At 37.5% G+C, this 19,197-nt stretch overlaps 1 long non-coding RNA gene across 1 annotated transcript in view; it reads left to right on the top strand.

Moving 5' to 3' along the window:
* Positions 1-19,197, top strand: part of LOC148190388 (uncharacterized) — a 97,376-nt gene that overhangs the window by 78,081 nt on the left and 98 nt on the right. Inside the window, exon 3 of the long non-coding RNA XR_015777444.1 lies at positions 11,968-12,031. This is a non-coding gene — a long non-coding RNA (uncharacterized LOC148190388). The remainder of the gene's footprint in view (positions 1-11,967; positions 12,032-19,197) is intronic.

Raw genomic sequence — 19,197 nt, 5'->3', positions numbered from 1 at the left:
TGCTGAGCAGAATCCACAGTTTAGCATGTCTCTCGAAAAAAGCTTGAGGAAAGGCTTATTTAGGCACCATGACACAGAGAGTGGAGTAGGAGGCAGAGGATAAAGAAGCTAATCTTGTCAGCCTAAAGCCTGCTCCTCTTTCTGAATAACACTGCAGTTTGGTATTCTTTGTCCTGGCATTTAAATGGAAATATTATGAGACTCGGGCCTGTTGAGGAACATTTCACAGCTGTCTCTGCCCTGAGAGAAAGCAGACAATTTGGCATTAAGGATTCTGCAAATGTGCTGCATGTGTTTATCTGTTCTAATGACCTTAAGAGTATGGATATTACCAGCATACTAATCACCTGTGTGTGTGTGCAGTGCTGCTGTTTTGCATTCAAATAGCTTCTTAGGCACAACATACATGAAAGCAAAATCATTTGTTATGTTTTGTTTTTTTGTCTTTTTTTTTTTCCTTTCCACCTTCATCTGTTGAAATGAAATATGTTACGGTGTACTGGAAATGTGCAAGGAAGTGGCACAATGACAGAGGTAATAAAAATCAATGAGCTGATCCTAGTGCCATCACGAGAGAGGGTATAATTAGTTTGATTTGCAGCGATTAAAACGTCATATGAGTGCTTTCCAGCCACATCTTACTGGCGACAAAAATATTATTCATATGCAGTATAAAGCAATTCAGAAACCTATAGAGAGTGGGTTGCTGCCATTTTGTATGTATTTAAGTTGAAAAACATGGCCTGTAGATGCAGTCAGAAAACCATTTAGCACTGTTGGGGTACTGCTTCTGTTTTTTTCTCACATTGATAAAACCTACCCGTTGCCTGAGGACCCTTTAACCCTAATTCGTAATTTTTTGTACCTTATAAATGTTATCGCACATTCAAAATCGAGTTTGACTTGTAAATAAAATGAGCCACCTTACAAAATGGTAAAAGGAACCACTTCTTTTCAAGAACTTTTGTTGTTATTGTTACTGAAAATTCAGCCTTTCAGAAGCATTCAAGCCTTCACCTTTTTGTATAATTTATGTCGTTCAATATATTCTTACTTTCCTCAGCATTTTGCACCATCACCTTGGTGCAAGTGTAGCTGCTCTAACTGCCACTTTATTACAACGGCCACAAACAAAAAGTGGCCAGCCATACAAAGACAAACCACAGATCCATAAAAAAATCACTATAAAAGCAGTACCACCAGAATATTTATTAACCTCAAAGGTGTGTGCAGTAGCTATTGATACATGGGTTCATTTTAAGACATTGCAACATACCCTTTGCCGGGCATGTATTATTCATACATTTTAGCAGCACAATAAGCAGTTTGTAGATTTCAGGCTGCCAATCATTGGCATTCTTTAAGTGGTCTGGCTGCTCATTGAGTGGGAGATACATGAGGGTGGGGTGCTCCATCACTCTTCTCCTCTTCCACTAAAAGGCTCTGACATATCTCCCTGGAGGCCTACAGCCAGCCTGGTGCTCTCTGTACACAACTTAATGGCTGCTGTCACTGCACAACTCATCCATGATAGCCCGCTCAGCAGCAACCCAATTACCAGTTTTTGGAGACAGTTTTGATATACACATTACATTGTAACAGTATTACAAAATGAATGTCACTGTTCTCTCAGTTCTTCTATCTTAACCCCGTATATCTATATATATGTTTCACCATATACATTACCGTATATATATATAATTGTTTTCCCCAACAACTTTTGAGTCACACCTCCTTTGTTGTCATCTTTATGTATAAATTTTATGTAATTGTTGAACATTAGTAGTATAGAAGTACTTATTTTGATCTTTATTTCTAATGAATTTTGATAAATGAAATACATGTGCATATTAAGTAAAAACATATGTGCATATATGTACAAATTATGTTTGAAACCTATTAGAAATTGGAACAATATCCTAGAGGACATATGTCTTACCCTTGGAAATATATATCTTTATGTATGTCGAATGCATTTATTGACACGCATGTCACATACAATCTATAATTATTTATACATATAACATATATATATTTATGTATTATACAAATTACACCCATATAAATTTCATTTATAAAGAAAAAACATGGTTTGCACATACAGTAATGCATGTGTTCCTTACTTTTACTTACCCCAAATTAAGACTTGTCCCCACCACAATGCGTACCGTTGTCTCTGGCATGGAAACTGGTGTTCTTACCTGCCAAACGGTTGAATTTTATAGTAATTTATCTATAAAATATAGAAATGTTAAAAATAGATGATACAATAATTATTACATGTAGAAGCATACAGAAGTTTTGTGTAAATAATGTTTTCATAAACTTGCATATATAAAAATATATTTTTAACATCTGTGGTCCAAGCCTATCATACTGTATAAAAATGAATCACATACATTTTTTCAATAATAATAATAATAGCATTCTTTTTATATAGCACTTTTTAAAGTGCTTCATATTAAGATAAGAAACACAAATACAAATACACATATATGAACAGATACCCACATTAATACATAAATGCATACATACAAGGGGCGCCTAATAGGTCACCTGGTCCTCGCCGCAGCGGCTGTGGGTTCGGCTCCGGCTTGGACCCTCTCCCCTCTCTCTCCCCCTTTCATGCAACATCTGTCCTATCCATTAAAGGTCAAAAAGCCCAAAAAATCGAAACAAAAAAACACTAAAACATACATACGTATATATATACATATGCACAATACAAGGACAAGATAGATATGCACATATTGAAATTTAACCACGGGTATTTCATATATGTTATGAACTTATATCCTCTTATCCAGCGGATGTATCAATCAATTAATCATTCGTCACATTGAATTGTACAAGGTACAGCTGCAGTGAAATTTGATACCATCAGCTCTGTTACCTTGTGTACTGTTTAGTACTTTTTGTGTGGCCTTACATTGATATTGCTGAATGTTTGTGACAATAGTATATTTGGCAACAACACTCTTGATATCAGGGCATATATGTCATTTATTACATTTCTGTATGGTTTTGGTTTCTAGTCAGCAGCGTGACAGTACAGACAGTTAGTGGCTCCTTTGTTATCGTTGTGTTGTAGGTGGCTTCCTAACTTGACAGAAAATCCAAACCTTATGACCAAAAGAGGACACTTGAAGTCACTGATTGGTCTGAATTCAGAGCAGTCTGCAGCCAGACTATCTGTATGCTGTACCCTCAAATAGCTGTCTTGGGGACTGCTCTGCACTGAATCAATATCCAGTTAATTTCAGGCCACTCTCTGATCCTTCAGCAGTACATACATACAGGCCTCCTCTCTGGAGGAAAACTGTGGATGAGCACAACACTCACTGATACCTGAACAGGCTTTGACCCTGGATGAACCTGATGATGAAGAGACACAGTTTTGTATTTATTTTTATTATTAGCTATTTCTTTGCTGAACATTTGAGTATTGAATCTGTAGTAGTACATCTGTCTAGAGTAGAATGTAATCCTGTAAACTAAGATGGACTGCATTTAGTACACACTGAGATCAAATCTTGATCTCATGTTTAAGAACTCATGCAGTTACCTTTTGTGAAGTCAAAAGGAAAGAATACAGAAACTTCAAAAGTCTCACAAAATGCAGACAGAAAAGGTGACTTTATTAGATGATCTGTATGTGCCACATTCAACCCCCTATAAGTGCAACATCTTTCATTATTTGAATCAATATGTAAATCTTTGTGCCAGGCCATCTGCAATGAACAGATCCAACTTCTTAAAAAGGACTTGTCTGAAAGGAAGCACTCAAGCAATTAAGTTTTCTTCACCATAATTAATCAGTGAAATCCATTATTTCTGTCTTTGCTGTGATTCACAGCGGCAACATAATAATTGCCTCCCATAAGAGGACCATAGGTGCTTTTGAAGGTCTTAAATGCAGTTTCTCTGCTTAAAGGGCAACACAGCACAACAAATGGAGTTGGATATTTGTTTTTGGGAATCTAAAGTATATAATAAAATAATGTTAAGTATATTGATATTCATTTTTACAGTCAAAGCAGTTAAAAGTATGTCAATTCACAAAATAGCAGCACAGCAAACTTCTTAAAATGGTTAGTCTCAACAAGATGATTAGGACCAATATTAAAGTGAAATGGGGAAAAAAACCCATTATAAGTTGAATGCAATGAGCATAATGGCACAGCATTTTCTTATACTGAATTTTGAAAATTATGTATTGATTGTGTTTTGAGGCTCCAATAGGAACAGTTTCAAGGGAGTCTTTTCATTTCTGAGTAAAAGCACAGATTTGCTTAAATTTACTACTTTTGCCAGAATATTGAATAAGCATTTTAATGTAAGTCTTAGCAGTTACTAAAATGTATTGTCCAGCATGTAACACACCTTTATTGTAATGGAGTTACTCTCAATTACAGTATTGACAAAAGTAAAGTGAGATGATTCTCTAATAATCTTTTTTTAAATTTTTTTAATTTTATGGGTCAGTTGCAATATATTTAGAACGTACTGTTTCTACTATGCCTCAGCACTGGTGACTGTCATTTCTGGAGGCATTATGTTTTTCAGAAGTGCTTTCTTATTCCTAAATGACAGACTAGACTGATTGTCACAGACTGTCAAAACTACATATATTACTGTCCTAACAGTTGCAGTTTTAAACATGTCCTTGAAACTTTCGCCTTTACACAGAAAAAAACCCAGTGGTTAGTTTTTTAAAAAAGAGAAAGGTCATGGTTTGGGTTTTAATAAATACTTATAATATTATTAACATAATGTCATGAATGTCATGTAACAGACATCACGTACACCACATCACATATGTCAAGTCACATGTCGCTTACTAGCGTAGTATGCCACACATACTAGCATACTATACTACTCTGTTATTTATTTTTTGTTTATTTATTTTATTTAAAAGGGACCACGTGCAGTTTAAAAAATAAATGCCACCATTTGATGCACCGTACCAGATTATAGCTAAGAGCTTATTTGCATCTGTTGTTAAAACAAGTCAACGTTAACTTCTGGCTACGAACAAAAGTCTTTTGGGTTAAAGTCTTGTGTTAGTTTGACCCAAACACTGCCCCTTGCACCAACCCTGAAGGGATTCTTTCATCTTTATACAATATTTCGCTGACTTTGTTAGTTTTTATACTGCGTCACTGAACTTACTTCTCTGTTCTAGTAATAATTACTGTGCCTACAAGAGGGTGCTGCCTTACAATACACATGGGTCATGCTTAAAAGTATATGTCATAATAAGCTGCGTCCACAGTGAACCTGCATGGCCATTTTTTCTTGGAGAGCAGGGTGGTTTTCAGATTGTCTGCTTGTATAAATATATGTATGAACATAATATCTCAAGGAAACCTTAAACTCACTTTTTAGAAGAGGTGACGTCACTTCCTTTCTGCCACAGTAATAATTATTGTGGCCACTAGAAAGTGCCGTCTTACATTAAATGCAATGGGTCATAAGCTGCTTGCACATTGAACCTATATGGCTGATTTTTTGGTGAGAGTGGGCTGTGTTGGGGTTGTTAGTTTGCATGCACGTATATAATAATAATAATAATAATAGCTTGGATTTATATAGCGCCTTTCATGGGACCCAAGGACGCTTTACAAGAACACTACATAAGACATGGATGAACTAACTAAACCATCCTATTCTTGTGAACTCTTTATCTTATGAATGCCTGAGGTCACTGTGACCTCACAAAACATGTTTATGTTTCAAGTACTCATACGCTACTTACGAACAATAAAGATTCAACCAAATATCAAAAAGGTGAAACAGTTCTATAATGACATCTTATATCCAAAAAGTCAAAGGTAAACTTCACTGTGACATGTTAATTTTTTTTTGAATGTTATTCAATGCCATAACTCAGAAAAGAAGGGGAAGCATTTGGTCTGACACAAAATTGATGACAATAAATTCAGATGTCCACCTTTAACCTGTGCTGATTGTATAGATCTTCTGTGCTGCTGGGTTGAAGATGTATGTGAAGCATCCACGTTTCCGAATTTGCAGCTCATTTGCAGCAGCATTCATATTTGAAGGACTGTCTACTGTCATGGCTACATATGAATCTGGACAGACATTGATTTAAACTGCAAACTGACTGGTCGGTGAAAGCAAACAACCCAAAGGCAGAAATTCTAGTTCCATTTATAATTTAAAAGTGTACAATAAATTAAATTATCATTGCAGTCACAGCAGTAAACAGTGAAGGATATATGTTGACACTGTGCCAATAAAAGGCGCAACAACAACAAAAAGAATAAAAAAAGATAATCATAGCATTTTTAAGTATAATTAATTTATTGTAGGTAACTATATTGGTATGAATTATTTTGACTTCTGAACCATAAAGGACAACATGGTTGTACAAATTCTTAAAATGCCATGATAACTGATGGTGTTTGCAGATATTGGATATCATTCAATATTTTTGGATTTCCATCATCTTACAAGAAAATACTGCAGCGCCGCAGTGATTTTTTTTTTGATTGATAATCCTTGAACTAAATGCATGGTGCGACAGAGGCTAATGGGGTGAAGCGGGAAAAAAGCAGGATGGGGAGAAGGAGCAATAGAAAATGATAAATCTAGGCCAGCTGTTTGCCAAGGCAGGAGGTTTCTGGAACTATTGCTGATATGAAGTGGGTTTGGATGTCATCCAGGAGAGCCGAGTGTTATTTATGACAACAGCAGGAATCACTCGCAACAGCAGGAATCACTCGCTCATCATCGTGGAAAGGAGTCTTCATAAGGCAACAGCAGAATTAACTTGAAGGCAAAGAGTTCAGGGAATTTAGGTGGTTGGAGCCAACTCCATTAATTGCCCTTGTATTGGCTAATACCATATCCACTTTGTCTCTGATGGTGTGGAAATATCACAAACACATATTCATGGTGTATGAATGCTTGTGTGCACATGCAGGTGCGAGCCGATAACAAATAATAATCTGCACAGTTTTATTTTCAAAGTACAGTTCCTGTCTTTTTTTCATTCACCAATTTTGATGTATTGTCACATGTGCACGCACGAAATATTAGTCCAAGAAAACTTTTTACAGTTGTTATCTTTACTTTATTGCCATTATTTAAATAAACTGATTATGCCCATACACATCTCATCCACGTAACCATGTTTTAACTGTTACAGGTGCAACATCTAGATCTCTAATCATCAAACATATTAGTTCAGAACAAGAAAAAGAATATTTAATTTAAAGACTGATAAAGATGTGTTCTTAATACATCAAAGCTTAGGCGGCATTTGCATTAATGAATTAGGAAAGACAGGAGAGATATTTACATACTTACACTCAGTTGTCAGTTTATTAGGTACTCCTTACTAAAAATAATGCAAAAATAACGTCACAGTCCTGCATTAATCCTGTTTTGAACATTATACCCCTTTTTGAAGCCAGATTTTTTTGTGGAACTGTTGCAGTAGACTGTTTTACCCAAGTGTACATAATAAAGTGACAACTAAGTGTACACATGCATACAAATCTGCGTGAGCATGCATATCCAAACATATAACACGAATCCACATCCACATCCTGTAAGGCAAGACTATTACCTGATGAATATATTTTTCTACCATACTCATGACATGATCCATAAATGAATCACCATCCAAACAGCCATGTATCACATTTAACATTCAAAATAAATTTCCTTTATACAAATACAATACCTTAAAGATTCATTCCCAAATCAAAAATACATATTTTTCCTTCTATCTGTTGTGCCAACTCTTTCACTGTGCAGAAGGAAGTGTCCATTCACTGCTAACTCACCTAGCACCACTGAGCGAGCTAACGACATTATTGTTTACATCTTGACATCTTGTCATGAGCATGAGCCTCTCGTCCATGAGTAGTGGTTATACAGTTGGAGCTTGTAGTTTGGTCTAAAGAAAATAGTTCCTACATGAAACAGCACACAACAAAATCTAAGGATTATTTTGTATAACTGGGTCATTATTCCTGGAAAATGACATTTTTTTTCTTGCTTTGAGTGCCACAAGTGCCATCTAGTTCTATTATATTGGAGAGAGGGCAGACATCTCTATCTCTATGGCCGATATCTCCAACATTTGGAAACTAACACCAAAACAATCTTGATTGATAAAGAGCACTACAGGTAAGAGGAAACGTATGCGTTTCTAATTTGGGGGTGAACTGTCCCTTAATAGATAGTTAATAACATCAGCATCGGAGCATCTACCAGCATAGCCAGCCTGTCAGGTGGTATTTAAGGATCCAATTAGTCAAGTCATCAGTGTCTTTATGAGAAGGGCTTGTGTTGCAGGGAAGTTCATCCCCTAATAAAATAATCATTATCTCCTCACTCCATGTCAGTGAAAAGAAAGCAGCTCTTACAGTTTCATCACCTGCCAGTGATACCAGATTTCCTGTTGGATCTAACCAGAAATGTTTGAGTACTAACTGATCCCCAGTCATAAAATGATTGCCCGCAGAGAGCACCTTAATATCAGCTGAATAACAGGTCTCTTATACTGTGAGGTGAAGAGTATTGAATGAATCTATATGTGTGAATCTATACAAAAATTCATCCACAAAAAGCCAGTGTTTGGATCACTGCTGTTGTGAGTTTTTATGAACTCACTCTGTCATGCTGTCTCTTGGGAGTAAAAGAGAAATAGTTCTTAAAATATTAGACTTGCTCTCCGCTGCCTAGCCAACTAAAATAACTGCCTTAATTTATACTCAGTCATGCTTTCAGATATTAGGGAAGACAGTGCGGCACATGGCTTTTCAATAAATACTAGTCGCTCGCTCTCTGCTTTTCTCTCTCCTCCTCTTTTTCTTCATCTTCTTCTACATTGTGCTGTTGAATGCACGGCGTGGATTCATTACAGATTTATTCGCAGCCACATGCATGCTGAATTTATTTTCGCTGTGTGTGTGTGTGTATGTGTGTGTGTGTATGAAGAAAGACAAATGCATTGATTTAAACACCATAAATAAAGCACACATGACATGCAATGATGTACCATATTTACAGAAGAGTTACTGGATCTTTTTTAAGCTATTGAAATTAGCATCGCATTATTAGATATTGTGTGCTGGATGTTAGTACTCGAATTGGCCCGATATAAACATTGTCCATTAGCCATGTCTCTTTAGTAGCAATTGGTGTGTGTTGGTGTATGTGTGCGTGTGTGTGGGTGGTAAGGGTGGATGTTCGGGTGCCTTTGCGAATATGTGTGGGAATATCTACATGATTGTGTGTGTGTTGTTGCGTACGTTTATGTGGGGGTGGGAGGGTCAGGCTGTCTGTATTTTTCTTGATTTTCATTGATATTTGTCATTTCTGTTATTGTTTTTAATCTCTGTGAGGCACTTTGTGTTACTCTTTGTATGAAAAGTGCCATACAAATAAAGATTTGATTGATTGATTGATTGTCAAACCGGCTTGATAGCCAAACACCAGGCCGGGCCGGTATAGCTTATTGAATTTTAATAGGTGTCGCACTGGAATCAGCAGCCACTCCCAACAGCAAATGGGCTCAAGATCAGACTCGAGATGACTAGCCTACTTACTATTTTCAAATGTTCTTTCTTTTTAAACAAAAAACACAAGTTCTATATTGTGATAGTTATTGTAGATAACAGCAATTTGGTTGATATTAGCTATGGCCATTTATCAGAAACTTTCAATTTCCTCTGGCCAGCTGCTATCTTATTCTTTTTTTTTTTTTTTAGTGAAACAAAGGCGTGCAGTATTCTTCATTTCAGCTTCATGAATCAGCTGTTCCTTGTCCATTGTGGCATGTTCTAAGTGAGCAACAAGAGCAAATATAACCATGGCATCCAACCAAAGTATAGCTCACAACAGGACACTGCATCACTGGCAGAAAGTCACGACACCTCTTTCGTGTGCTTTAAACCAAAGAGTTGCCAGATTGATGTAGTCTTAGCTTTCTCAACAGACTAACTCTGCTGTGTCTGTTCTCGCCACCCCAAAAAACACAGGAACCTTTCAGTAAACCAACACAGCAGTTGCTGCTCCTCATCCTTCTCACCTCTACCGAAATTTGATTTCTTTCAAGTTGCCAGTGCTTAGCTTGACAGTAAATGTGCATGGCCTGTCAGTCAACAGTGGGTCCGTTAGTCAGTTAATCAACAAACATCATAAGTTGTCATATTTGTTATGATTAATGCAATACAAGTTGAATTTAGCACATCTGCGCTGTCGCCACAGGTTGCCAATTGCTGGGTTTCATGAAATCAACCTGTTTTAAGCTTGTGCACGGGACCTGAGCGGCAAAACCGGAAATCAGCCAGCTCTATTTAGTACCAACAGAGGGCCATATTTCCAATATGCAAACTGGAACTTGAAACATGAGATCATTTTGACATGTTTAAAATGCATCTTTGCATGAGCATGTATGATGTCGCTTTTGTGAACACGTCAAAAGCTGAACTCTCACACCGTCTACCACAGAAGTTAAAGCATTAGAATTACTCATTTCTGTTTGCAGCACTGTTTGTTTATGTTCACTTTGGCCCCAAAGTAGACTAGATGGTGTCCGCTGATAACTGTGGTGACATACAAAACATTAAGCACTAAAGAAATTGGATTAGCTTGGCTGGTGAATGATGCTTCCTGTTGATGGTCCTGCAGATTTATGAGTCTGATGTCCTCTGTTAAGCTCCTGTAACACAATCCTGAGTAATACAAATACACTTGGGACTTTTCCCAGCAAGCTTTGTCTTATTTTGCACCATTAGGTTGTTTTTTTTGGAAAGTAGTCTCAACCTTGTGATATCTTTACTGGTGAGGGAGGCAATTGTTTTGGCAGAGACACGATGCATTTAATCCCCAGTTTTTCATCATGTTTACATTTCTCACTGGACCACAGTGTGCTTTGCAGCAGTGGGGGATATAATTTCAATATTTTTTGCAGCATTTTACGCTTAGAAATAGAAATATATACAGTATTTTTAAAATATCTAATGTGATATTGCTGTAAGTAGATGAGCTTTTTGGAATTTCATAAAACCTCTATGGATTTTTATGCAATGCTGTGAAGCTTTTATCTGTCGTTTTTAGGTTATTTTAATTGCTTACAGCAGCAACCTCAGCATTAACAGCCACAACATAATCTTGTCCTTAAGCTGAGCTTCTTCAGCAGAAGTTGCCTTATATTACCCAACGCAGATTCCCTGGAAGCTAAATTTCACTGTTGACCTGTGATAATACTGTTTTAACTAGAATTCCCTGAAAGCAGGCCATTTATTATGCTCCTTGTTATACGTGTGCTGTTAGACTTCCAAAGTAGACAATCACAGCTTCTCTTATGTGGCTGGGAACAAGAATAACTCAATTACCTCACGTGCGTGCGTCGCTGTGAAAGGTCAAGTGTTCAAACAGCATAGCACAGCGGGCCGCATAGCCCCCACAGCTGTTTCTTGGATGCATTGTTGTCGTTTTAAGTCAAAATTTTGGGATCTTTGCCACAAATTAGCGGCTCCAACTTCTGGAGAAATATTGTTTTGTGATTGTAGTGGAAACTGACAAGACTGTTGTTTTTTTGTTTTGTTTTACAAAGCAAAGAGAAACCTTTTTGCCATCTTACAAGCAGACCAGTGTTTTGATGTCACGCCTGCATTGAAAGAGGGGATGTTTTCTAGTAAGCTTCCGTCTGATGATCAGTATAAAAAAATAAATCAAATTATCATTTGTTATACTAGTTGTTGCAATGTAAGGCTACAATATACGTCCATTGCATGTTTCTGAATCAATTCTGCTTACAGCCAGTCTTTAAATACCCAAGCATCTTAAAGAGCTCAAACTGATGCATTTGAAGTTCAAGCCAGGGTTCTTGCTTCCCCTGTTGCATCTGTAAAGGTCAGTAAAATCTCTGGAGCTCTGAGGCTGATCTGATGCATGTTTTTTTTTCTTTTTTTTCACTCTAAGCTTCACAGAGGAGGAAAGGCCAAACTTGTCATTGGAAAGAAGATACAAGAATGAACCCTTTCAGGTGAGACTAAATAAAGAAGTGGAGATGGGCCAGGGACTGAAACTTGATCCCCCACTAGTAGTGTGAGCAATGAAGAGGAAATGTCACAATCTTGGGTTTATTGGGTTTAGTGATTTTTCTCTTATAGTCATATATCCTCTAACTTTTTAGAGGCAGCATTTAGGCTGTAAATGTGTGTGAACTGGTGTTTGCAAACCTTGGTGACTTATAGATGAGAAGCATTTTGTGGGTTCCTAAACAGATCATGACTGAGTTATTTGTTCAAGCAGTTGGCCTTTATAGCATGACTGATGCTTAGATGATAGTGATGACACTACACCAAATATCTGTTGGGCCTATCACTGCATTTTTGATGTGATGTGATTCTACATCTTGGACGACTATGGCTCAGGGGATAGAGTTGGCCATCTGCTTATCGAAAGATCTTGATCTTGATCCCCGACTCCTCCAGTTTGTGTGTCAAAGTATCCCTGGGCAAGAGATGAACCTCAAATTGAAATATGAATGCGTGTGAGTGGTATGTTGTTTGTCTGTATAGCTCTTTGTTATTTCTGCCCATCCATCTTAGCCAAGACACTCTGTGAGAAGACATTTTTTCATTCTCAAAGAGGCCTGCCTGATTTAATTAAGGTAAACAACAAAACAAGAAAAAAAAGAAATTTGTTGTTAGTTGGACAGCACAAGCAATATAACATTGTGATAGCAATTGTTCACTACTTTCTGACATTTTATCGACCAAATAATCAGTCTATTTGCAAAAAAGATACGTCCATTTCAAACGTAAATGTCACTGCCTTCATACTTCAATGAGTCCTTTATGATCGCACAGATACAGCTGATAGATGGCACTAGTGGGCAGAATCAAAAGTTTCAGACAATGCAGAGTATGGACAGAAGGCCCCGCTCATCTTCATCTCCGTCTCTGTCTCTCTATCCAGTGCTGAGCATATTTGAGGACTTATGCTTATGTTTTCCTGATCAGCGACCTCTTGGGGTCATGCAAATAATAACTGTTCTCAGTTTTTGTTAGGGTGAGAGCACTTTTATTGAGATGAAAAAAAATAAAATAAAGGAATAATAATAACAGTAATCATCATCATCATCATCATCATCATCATTATTATTTATACAGTTTTTTTAAAAACATGTCTTACAAAGTACTTCAAAAGGCAGCAAAATAAAACCAAAAAATCAAAATAATTTGGTTTTAAAAGTAAATAGATAAAGAAAAAAAAACAATTTGGTGTTAAAAATCCTCACCAACAACAACAACATAAAGACTATTCAAATGATATTAAAACTCTAGTAAAATCGGGAAATGCTTGCTGATTAACGTATGTCTTAATAAAGGACTTAAAACATGATTGACCCATACGTCCCAATCCCCTCGAGCAGATTGTTCCAGAGCCTCAGGGCCCTGACTGCAAACACTACATCCCCTTTAGTTTTCAGTTGGGCCTCTAGAACAGAAAAAAGACCTCTGGCTGAGGATCTCAAAGTAATTTTAAAATGTAGTGTGAGCCAGCGTAAAGAGGCTGAAACAGGAGTGTGTGAGGAATTATGAGGTATACGCTCAGCAGTAAGACTGTGATGTTTTACATATTTATGTGTTGAAGTTTCAAGTGAGGGCCAAGACAAAGTTAAGAGGAAGGAAGTTATTTATTTCAAGGAATAGGAGACGGTAGAGTCTTAAAGGAGAGGGAGACAAACCTGACAGGAGGATGCTCCCAAGAATTTCCTTCTGAGAATGTTAGGGATGGGGTGACAGTGCCTAAAAGACTAAAAGGAAAGGACTGTGAAGTCTGACTGGAGGAATAAAAGATGAGGTGAAGTTAAAAAAAGCCCTACTTTTCATGATAATGACAGCTGTAACATTTCACCACAGCTGTCATCATCAGTATTTCATTTATTGAAATGCTTTTTAGCGAAATGCTTTTTTTTTTTTTTTTTTTTTAAATCAAGACTGCAGTATTAGACAAAAAGGTCTCCAGGGATACAAGGCAAAAAAGAAATCCACCAGTGACATTTAGTTCAGTGATTGTGAAGCAATTCAGTACAGTGGCAATAATCCTATATGGTATACATTTCACATTTTTTTAAGAAAATCTACACAGATGCTGAAAGACGTGCAAGCTGAGACCCCAGATTTTAAACAAATCGGTTTTAATTTTAAATTAATATTAAACCAATCTGAAATCTTGGCAGTGAAAGAGGAAGATCTAAAGCAGAGGCCAACAGACAGAACGTGGAGAGCAAGATCATGTTTATCCAGACCTTTCAATTCTTATCCAAATTTAGCCTCTTTTCATCCTCAATGTCTAGACATCTATTATTTTAACCAACAAATCATCAAACCCCCGCTGAGGCTGTACAGATACAAAGATGGACCTATCATGCAGATAGTTTGCAAGTATAATATTAACCATCTTTTTTTTTTAACTTGTTTGCATCCTAACATTTGCCAAGTAGCACTAAACAGAAAGTACAACTACCCTGACACAACGTGCTGATGATCGGCCGTGGTCAGTGTCGCCAGTCAGTGAGTGTCAGTTGGCACTAGTTGGCATTTATCTGCTTTTCTTTAGCTGATTTGGAATCTCGAATCAGCGTCAGACCCAGCGGAGCCCATCAGAGAGAGAAATCACTTTGATTGTCAGTTCAGCTCGGTGCACGAGAGGGGAAACTGTAATGAAGTAAATAAGTAAAGAGGACGTGAGATTGAAACAAACTTGTTATATTGGGTTAGATTATTATTTTGAGCCATTGAGCATAAACGGTTCAGAATTTTGTTATTGTTAGCTAGTGCACAGTAAATATCCCATGGTTTTTAACATCAGGATGGGTTTGTAATGTGTTAGCTAGCTCTGTTTCCTTTTTTAAATGATGAACACAGACTGCTGCAGCCTGCTGGTATGGAAATTTATTTCCCTCTTGTACAGGGGCAAAACGTACATGATAGTTGTTCATTGGCTGTATTCTTTGTGGTGTATTTAGGTGCAACTAATTGGCTGAGACTCAGGTGAAGTTTGTTGCCACTTGTTTTCTTAATGTTTTTATTTTATTTTATTTTTAGGGGGGGAGGCTTTTTGCCTTTATTATGTAGGACAGGTTAAGCATGAAAGGGGGAGAGAGGGGCTGACATGACAATTTAAGTAAGTCTGAGTTCATTGTCTGTCTGAAATTAGCATCTTGTCTTTTGTTCGGTGCACATTTCTGATTGCTGTATAACGTATTTCTCCTTATGTTGCACACATCTACAGTTTAACATCGCGGTAGGTGAGTTATCCCAAGATAGATGTTCCAGGAAACTGTCAGATCTATTAAATTGACGTCATCGTGTAAATCATTTATGCAGCTGTTTGTTTTTCTCAGTAAAATCTCACCAAACTGAAACTTAAAGGAACTTAAATACTACGAACTGGAATGATTTTCGGGGCCACGTGGGGTTCAGACCGTTATCAGCTTCAGAGTCAGTTTTTTGCTTGGCACTGTCGTATTCTGCCCCGCACACCTCAATTTCAATCAGAGGACAAACTATGCCACGCCCGTGCTTGGGCAAGTGCTGGGCGCCCAAAACCTCAATCTCTAGCGTGACCTGTTCAGCAAAGAGCCACAGGCAAGAATCAAACCTGCTGTGATGAGGACACAGCCTCTGTACATGGGGCGCCCGCTCTACCAGGTGAGCTATTGGGCACCCCCAGTTGTTCTGTGATGTTTTGAATTTTGCAGGTATTTGGCCATACACAAAAGTACTGGACAATTTGGAATTTTTACGTGATAATGGAGCTAGACTGATGTGACAGGAACCGGGATGGTTGATCCTGAGGCCTCCAAGAATGTCTGAACCAAATTTTATGTTTCTCCAACCAAAAGCTGCATAGATTAATTAGTAGAATGCAAGATTGTCAATTTGCTACCGGAGCTAGTGGACCTATACCATTAAGTCATTGGGGTGCATCCTTCGTCAGTATCAGTGGCAGATTGCATTGCAATCCATCCAATATTTGTTGAGATATTTCACCAAAAGGGAACACCAAAGTCAGCAGCCTTCATCCTTTGGAGACTGAAGTTTTTATAAAACGTATTTGTTTTTAATCAGCAAACATTTTCTAACAGGTGGAGTCGAAGCCTTGGTAAATATTTTGGCACCTCATTACATCTTTAATGATTATTTCTATCTTATCTTTGCTGAATATTAATATTTGAGCAAGTCCTACCACTGTACTCCACCTTTTAAACTCTGTTTTACTTGTAAAATTTAACTAGTAGAAAGTACCTGTCACCAAATGAGTAACTAGCTGCTGCCTTAATAACTCAGATATTGGTTCCCACAGATACAAGCACAATCTAGACAAGAACAGCAAAACAAAATCCCTGTGAGATTTGACTAGGGTGAAGTGGAACTGAAGAGTAATTCTGAGAGATAAATCAAATGCCAGAGCGTCAACTGGATCTGACACAGTGCTCCAGTCTTACAAAGAAACCTGCACAGACCAGATGCATCAATGTTTTGAGATATATTAAAAGGACAGAGTTCCCTAAGCAATATATTACCAGAGGTTGCCTCACACCTTTACAAACTCACACTATCAGACTGCCTTCGCCCACCTTCTAGTTTCCTCTAAGAGAAGTCTCATCACCCTCAGGCGCCTTCAAAACTGGTTACAGAGCGTCCCCAAAAGACACTTTCACACCTGAGTCATTCATTTCTATGGAGTTACGGTTTGCCGAGTTATCACTTCATTGTGAGGTTGTAACTTTGATCAGTGTCCCCCCCAAGCGTGCCAGTAGTGAGCGGAGTCTTGTGGACGTAAATCAGAGTCATCATATTCGTCACCTCAAGTGTTGAAGTGATGAATATGAGTTGCATCTTGCAGGAGGCTGTGCATCTTCCCCTGCAACTCCAGGACAGAGTGGGTCGAGCTCAAAACAAATGTGGCATTAGTGGTCTTCCCTGACTTAACTCATGACCTCAATAAAGCCCAAAGTGTATAAACTGCAGCTTAAAGATTTAGAACCTAGGACCATATCTCAACCTGACACAGTCCCCTTTATTCATTATTAAAACCCATAAATAAATGTACGGACAGAAAATCATTTTATGATGAATAACTACAGTTAAGCTGCGTTGCAGTTATGTACATTTACACTGCATAAGAATACAACAGAGTCCATAAAACCTGCCATTTTAGTGTAGATTCATTTATCAGTATGACATGTTAACAGAAACAAATGACTTTATTCATATGTACGTGCTGTTAGTACACACACAGCAAAAAAACAATGACATTGCTGCAGTTGAACAACTTAAAAATATCCCAGAAGGACAAAATACAAGAGAATAATACATATACAATACATAGATTTAGTACTTTTTTATGCTGCAAGAGATATATTTTAATTTCAGTGGTCAAACATTTGCAGTATTGATGGTCAACGATGTTATTCTGAATCTCCCAACAAACTCATCAGACTGCTGCTCAGGGAAAAAGAAAACTCTCACTCAAACAGACACAGAGCAACATAACCATCAGATTTTCTGCCTGCTGTGGCACATAGAAGTCCAATAATCAGTCTTCATTCTCCTTTTACCTCAGATTTTGGTCTCTATTAAATATCTGGGGAAATATCTTGCTCATAAGCTGCTGAATGCTCAGCTCACCAGCTGGTCACTAACTGCGTCTGTGTGCTGTTTGGCTTCTGGCAGGTCCAGCATTTTTTTAAAGACATTTTTTTGTGTGAATAAATCAAAAACAATAAAGGTGGGGCTATAAAATAAACAAAATGAGCTAAAGGATGATATAAAGTGTCACAGAGCTAAAGAGAGCTGCAGAGTTGGGTGATGATTCTCTTTCACACACACCTTGTCATCTGATTTCTTGTTGATATATAAAATGAAATGTGATTATAGCAACGTAATATTCATTCACAATATAGTAATAACTTAATAATTTTATTTGACTGTGTTTATGATGAATAATAAGCAATGGAAGGTGTCTAAATTGTGAAACATTTACTGTGTACTGTCCTCCTGTCACAAAGATAAACAGTAGACTCTGTTGTATGGCCTATGAATTTTAATGCCGTACTTTCGAGGTAAAGGTCACAGACTTATGTAGGGGTCCTGTAAGTGCTTTTATGTGCGTGTGTGTTTGTGTCTGTCTGTGTGTGTGTGTGTGTTTGTGTTTAAAGTCATTCACCTTGATAAATCTTATCTGCTGACTTTACTGTTCTTGTCAAAACTGTCTCAAATGAATAAGATCTTTATTTTCTTTGATTTTCTGATTTACAAACTTCTGGATCAGGCAAAAAGCAATCTCAGATTTTAACCTACAAAACACAACTTTTTGCCTTGAGGCAGGAAGTGTGTTGTTAGTCCTGCACGCCTCCACCGCAGTTGGTCAAATTCCTTCCCCAACACTTGTCACTCATCTTGATGAGCTGTCGTCTTTGAAACAGCATCCATCCTGAGGTGGCTGGCATCTATAAAGCTCACATCAGGCGTCAGGGAAGCGAGTAAATTGTCTGTGTTCACCTCTTCACAGGCAATCTGTAATAAAACGGCAATGCTTGTATTCACCTTTGCTTTTTTTTTCAGCTTCTCTGCCACACTTTAGCATATAGTTAGCTTTTGAATGCAGTTGTCATTGCTTTGACTTTACTGCACTTGACTGCACTGAAAGCCAGCTCACTGCTTTGTATCCACTGCACATGATATACGCTGAAAAGCAAAACAACAGAGGCTCATATCTGTGAGGACAAAACATTTACAGTCCCCTTTTTAACTTCAAAAGAATTAAGTATTTGATACAAAAAGGATACATATACGGTGAAACATAGCTTTAAACTGCTTTGGCAGCCACTTGAATCTCAAAGTAGTGCATTCAAATTGAAATAACTGCTTTGTACTAGGTCAGAACAGACAATCTTCTGTGCTAGAGCAGAACTATACAGATGAATACATATCTTCTTTTGATAATGCATTAATTACTTAATTGATTATCATTTTTTATTCTAGAACTTCATATCTTCAAGTAGAGCAACAGGACAAAGAAAGCCCTTCTGAATTTGCTAACTTAGACTGTTTAAGCCTCAGCCAAACTTTTAAATATATAGTTGCACAGAACAAGGACTCTGGATTTGATGCCCATTTCTTTTATTTCTTA

The sequence above is a fragment of the Plectropomus leopardus genome, chromosome 1 (genome assembly GCF_026936395.1).
Source record: "Plectropomus leopardus strain MGB_pleo_1.0 chromosome 1, ASM2693639v1, whole genome shotgun sequence".
Taxonomy (NCBI): domain Eukaryota; kingdom Metazoa; phylum Chordata; class Actinopteri; order Perciformes; family Serranidae; genus Plectropomus; species Plectropomus leopardus.
This window is presented reverse-complemented; position numbering and strand designations above follow the sequence as displayed.